General features: G+C 36.7%; 1 pseudogene; it reads left to right on the forward strand.

Moving 5' to 3' along the window:
• The first annotated feature begins 3,962 nt into the window (after positions 1-3,962).
• LOC101990606 overlaps positions 3,963-6,497 on the forward strand; it is a 6,664-nt pseudogene continuing 4,129 nt past the window's right edge.

A 6,497-nucleotide genomic window follows, 5' to 3' on the forward strand; every position in this document is an offset into this window, starting at 1 on the left:
GATCATATCTATCCCTCAGTTATTCCTTCCCCCACTACTTCAGGAGCCCTTTAGATTTGTGTATATAATGTGTAATCTGTAGTGACTTCAGAAGCTAGGGAAGGGAAGAGGTACCGTGCGATGCTCTCAGAAGGGGAATAGTAAAACACATTGCTATGAAGGAGGAAAGTGGGGAGATGCAGGGGGAGATACAGATGGAAGGATAGATGGAGGGGGACATTAGTTAGCTATTGAAGATGGAGGTAGAATGTAAGAAAGAAGAGATAAGTAACAGCAGTGTTTGAAAAGCGATAGGAAGCATTTTATATATTTTACTTAAAAATAGACATACACATAATATATACAGAGCTTACTAATTAAAATGAGATCATTCCTTGTTCTAATCCAGGGACTGGGATGCTTCAAACAAAAGGTAACTTTGACAACAGACAGCCCTATGCTACTGACTATCACAAAAAAAGTTCTGATTTGTAAAAAAAATTAAGAAGCCTTTAAATGAAGCAAAGAAAAGGACTCTATGTCATTGAATTTACTTTAATTCACTCTTATGCTCTTCAGGTTGTTCAGTCTAAATACAACCAAGCACTCAGAACATAGGTACTCTTTATAGCCTATTGTCCTGTGGCCCTGACAGTCTAACTGCTCTTGTAGAAAGCTACTTGGTGTTAGTGGAATACATGGTAAAGTGGTACAGGATGAAGCTCAAGAGACAGCCCTGTACTATTTCATTCTGATTTCCCTGACACCACTTAACCTATAATTGGAAAAGCCTTTCAGTTCCCCTTTTCACTAATAATATTTTCAAAATAATAGCCACTTATGCTAAAACTTGCCATGTCTGTGACTTGTGTGAATGTTACATGTACTAGTGACATTTTATTCTGGATTTATTTTCTTTCTCCTTCATCTCATTTAAAACTTATCAACACCTACAAGCGTTTTTTATAAAATGCTTATAAATAATGACCAAAGAGTCAGTAGAATTAAAATTACTTTAATGATAAATTATAAAATGCATACAAATGATTTTTTCATTAGAATTAAAAAGAGGTACATGTGTAAAATTTAGTAATAAATGTGGTAAAGTAATATATATATATATTCATCTAAAAATAAAATTGATACAATGAACACATAATTGGACAATTTCAACAAATTATACCAGAAAAAACCCAGAGGCTTCTTTGTCATAATTTTAAATACCAGCTAAAATAATTTAACAGTATTCAAGACTTTTCTGATAAACATCACTTTTGAATATTTTACTAGAGAACCAATAAAAAGAATGCAAATTTATATTTTTCTTTCAGTATGGGAGTAATGATGTTGAGATGCCTGCTTGTATAGTTCACTTTGCTGCCATATGCAGAGGAGAGGCAGGTACAGTAGGCCTATTGCATCATTCTGAGACTTAGAACATACAAAACTTTGGCTGTTCAGGGAAGAATTGGAGAATAGTCTCATAAATATCAAATAATTAACAAAATCCACAAAATAAAATTTCCGAAAGCATCTCATAGTGTGAAAATGTAACAAAGTAAATTACTGTTATAGCCAAGTGGAGCCCCAGGGAACAGCTTGCTTGCATACTTCCTTAAGACCTCAATATTTAAAGAAATCCTCTCGAGAAAAGGGTTGAGATGAAGGTTGGTGTTTGGAGATTGCCTGTCTACACCTGCCAACAGCAACAAAAACTGGTAATGGAATCTACTTTTAAGTATTTATTTCATGTCAAGAGATGCAGATATATGGAATGTTAGGATTAATAAGGTAGTGTTATTACCTGAAAAATCATAGAGTCAAGTTAGGGTCAAATATTTCTGCACATATATTCAATAATACATAATTAATACACACATTAACATTTACCAAACTATACATAGAGATAGGCAGAGTTCATTGCATTAAACTTCACCATAATAAAACATGGTAGATTCTCTTACTAAACTTTTTGAAATTGGGTTCAACATTGAAGTTCTCATTGATGCCCTTAAGCATTTTTGACTTAAAACAAGATTCTTCTTAAAGCTTTCAGTATTAACTATAATAAGAAATTTTACGTTATATCTCAAAATTATGTACTAAAAATGGCACACATATATTGAAGCAAATATTTTTTGAAACCATGGTTATATTATTGTAAAAGATAGTATTTTCACTTACATTTCAATTAAGAAATATGAATGGCAATCTACTAACAATATTTCATAACCAATGAAAATATTGTAAATGGCAATTCAAAGAGCATATAGTAAGAGACATATCAATGGCACTGAATTTGTCACTGATCCTCCTGTCCTCTCGAAGTAAAGTGTGAGTCAAGATCTTTCTTACTTGGACTCATTTCTGTAATGGGCTTTCTGACATGATCTTGCTGGTCCATTGCACCCTTCCATAGATTAGACTAGACGCAGTTCAGACCCAGACTTAATGGCAATTCTTTAACTAAAGCTAGCCTCTGTGTCCTCGACTCAAGATACACTTTGCAATTTATGACATGAATTGGTTCAGATCAATGGTTCTGTTCACATTTCTCCTACTGTACACCTAAACAGAAGGTCATATGTATAAACACAAATATGCTTGTAGTTTCTGACTTTTCATATCTTAATATGTTCTGGCCAGTAGGACTGACTTTCTTTTCTGACACTACTTTCATTCAAAAGATCATGGGTGCTCCAGTCATTTCTAGGAACATTCAAGTTTCATGTTCCACCACTTACCTTTCCTACCCCTTCCTTATCTTATATGCAGTCATCACCCTGTTTGTGTTATCAGATATACACCAAACTGAAGATAGTAGCTGTGTATCCTACCAAACACTACACAAATGCCTTATTTTCTACCAGTACATACATCCAGTCTATTACATAGTCTATTGAATTGCAGCGCAAATCAGATTACATATGACTGTCATTTTCAGATAATTCCTGTGGACTAAAGAAAGGCCCTTTCATATGTGATACTGCCTAAGCCTAGTCAGAGTTCTTCCATTTGTATCTACATGGTAACAAGGTTATATCCTTGTAATTCTTCCTACTTTGTACAAAAGATGACAGAGAATCCTATGAAAACAAAACGAAGAAAATGGTCATTTGCACCTAATATTTGATAAAATCAAGGCTAAAATAATCACTTTGATCATTGAACTGGAAAGTACCACTAAAAGTTTCTGATCAAAGACAGGATTCTTGATTGTTTTTCAAAGCCATCTCATATATTTGTACCCCTGATTTACAGTTTTGATGTTTATCAAAACACTTAATTTTTATGTCATATTAATAACATGTATTGCTCTGAAAATATTTCCTGATACTGTACACACACCTGTTGAACAATGACCCCATAAAGGATACTACGCTTTTGTCAAGGAGTGCTGGAAAGTTATGTATAGTCATGATTTCAGTGTACCTATCAATCAACTGGCTTTAGGAGCAGTATAGGGCTACATTAAGTACAAAATCCTGCATCTTAAAATGGTTTTCTAATCCCCATTTTCCCATTACATTTGTATTTTCTGGATTTGATAATGATAGTCTGATGTGGGAATGATTTCTTATTAATAAAGAAACTGCCTAGGCCCATTTCATAGGCCAACCCTTAGGTAGGCGGAGAAAACAGAACAGGATGCTGGGAGAAAGAAGCTGAGTCAGTGAGTCGCCATGGTTCTCCCACGCCAGACAGATGCAGGTTAAGATCATTCCTGGTAAGCCAGCTTGTGGACTACATAGAATAATAGAAATGGGTTAGATTAATATGTAAGAGCTAGCCAATAAGAGGCTGGAACTATTGGGGCCAGGCAGTGTTTAAAAGAATACAGTTTCCGTGTAATTATTTCGGGGCATAAGCTAAGCTAGCCATGCGGGCGGCAGGGTGCCGGGGACTCAGCCCCGGCGCTCTTATTACAACAATAGTCAACATTTCATTGCTCCATGTATGCTAATTTCTAGAAGTACACATCCATGGCCAAAGAAAACCATACTTATCTGACTGAGTTCATCTTGCTGGGTTTTTCTTCAGATCATCAGACTCATATCTTGCTGTTCATGGTATTTCTCATTATCTACTTGCTCACTGTGTTTGGGAATCTGCTCATCATACTCCTCATTCATGTTGACTCTCGACTTCAAACACCAATGTATTTCCTTCTCAAAAACCTGTCATTAAATGATCTCTGTTTTCTACAACTATTGTTACCAAGATGCTAGTCCAGTTTTTAGTTGTAGAAAAGACCATTTCTTTTGCTGGGTGCTCAATGCAGATGTTTTTTTTCCTCATAATGGGGTGCACAGAAAGCTCTCTTCCAACAGTCATGTCTTACGACAGCTACATAGCTGTCTGCAAGCCCCTGCACTACTCTGCCATCATGACACATAGGGTTTGTGTCCTGCTAGTTGTGGGGTCCTGGGCTAGTGGGATATTTGTGTCTGTAGTAGATACCACATTTACTTTATGCTTGTCATACCAGGGACCAAATCTTATCAATCATTACTTTTGTGAGCCTCCTGCACTCTTGAAGCTGGCTTCAGAAGAGACCTACACAGCTGAGGTGGTCATTTTTGCAATGGGTGTAGTAATTCTCCTAGGTCCTGTTTCTCTCATCCTTTTCTCCTACTGGAATATTATCTTAACTGTGGTTCGAATACAGTCAGGTGAGGGGAGGCTCAAGGTCTTCTCCACCTGCAGTTCCTGTTCCATTGTTGTTATCTTCTTCTATGGCTCAACTATATTTACCTACATGCAGCTCACCTCAAAGAAAATGAGGGAAGGAGATAAGGTAATCTCAGTGTTCTGCTCAATTGTAACACCCATGTTGAACCCATTCATTTATAACCCAAGGAACAAGGATACAAAGGTGGCATTAAGTATTTAAAAGAGAAATAAGATTACAGAATATAGGAGATAATCCCGGCATAAGTCATTCTGAAGTTCATGAATGGTTTAAACATCTTTTTCACTGTGGACTATCTCTAATCTGAGAGTAAAGTTCACTCATGCTTACCAATGAATGCTTGTTCCTGCAGTGCTGTCCAAGATTGTTATTCTTGGTTGCAGCTCACTTAATTAGTGACAATTTTCCCACTGACATTAAACAAATAAAATAAAATCAGTTTAAAATAGTGAGAAAAGTCTATAAACTTTGGCTTTCATGACCCAATCTCTTCCCACTCAGGGCTGTTTCTGTTACTTTAAACCCCATAGCTACTTGCCGAACTCAAATTATTCTACCATTACCCATAACCATCTTTAGAGAATATAGCTTATCTTTTCTAGTTTAATTTTTTTATTTAATTTTTAAAAATTTTACATACTAGCTTTAGTTCTCCCTCCCCTATTACCACGTCTTTCATTCCCCCATCCCTCCTTAATCCACTCCTCAGAGGAGGTAGTGCCTCGCTGGGGTCAACAATGTATGATATACCAAATTAAAGCAGGAGCAAGTCCCTCCCCCTGTCAAGGTTGAGCAAGGTATCCAACCATAGGGAATAGGCTCCAAAAGCCAGTTCATGCACCAAGGATATATCCTAGTCCCACTGTTGCTGACCAATAGGATATCTTGCATAAGCTAATGACTTATGCCAAGCAAGTTTATTAAGAATTACAGATTCATCCCTCCTGCAAAATATGATAGGACAAAGTAGCACAAATCTTGGGGGGATAATCAACTAATGTCTAATTTGACTTAAGGTGTATTCCATGAATTGGAACCCATACCTGATACTGCTTGAGTGACTAAAAACCAGAGACTAGACAGATGGCCCAGAGATCTAGGGTAAAACAAAATGCTGTTGATTTTTAAAAGATAATGATAAAACAACTCCTAATGATATTCTGCTGTACTCACAAATTAGTACTTTGCTCAGCCAAATCATCACCAGAGAAACTTCCCCCTACAGAATGCAGAGAGAGTCTTGGAATGCACAGCTCTAAATGCGATGTCTCTATCTCCCTTCAGAGCTTAGGGAATCCATTATAAGAGGAGGTGGAAAACATAAGAGATGAAGGGAATGAAGAACACCAGGAGAGCAAAGTCCTCTGAATCAACTGAGACAGCCTCACATGAACTTACAGAGACAGAAGCAACAAGCACAGGGCCTCTTGGATCTGTCCCAGGTCTTTTGCATTAATATTATAGTTTTCAGCCTAATATTTTGATGGGACTACTGAGTATTGGAACACATTGATCCCTAATTCTTGTGCCTTCTCTTGGGCTCTTTTTCTTGTGTTGATTTGCCTTGTCCAAATTTTATATGAGAGTTTTTCTTTTATATTTTATTTTGTTATGTTTTTCTTATCTCTTAGGAGCCCCCTTTCCCCTAAGGAGAAGCAAAAAAAGTGAATTTGGTAGGAGGGTAGGTAGGAAGGAACTGGGGTGAGTAGAGGAAAGGGAAACTATAATCAGAATATATTATTTGAGAAAGGGCTCTATTTTTTTAAATTTATTTATTTATTGAGGATTTCAGCTCCTCCCTGCCACCACCTCCCATTTCCCTCCC

The sequence above is a fragment of the Microtus ochrogaster genome, chromosome 8, assembly GCF_000317375.1.
Source record: "Microtus ochrogaster isolate Prairie Vole_2 chromosome 8, MicOch1.0, whole genome shotgun sequence".
NCBI lineage: Eukaryota > Metazoa > Chordata > Mammalia > Rodentia > Cricetidae > Microtus > Microtus ochrogaster.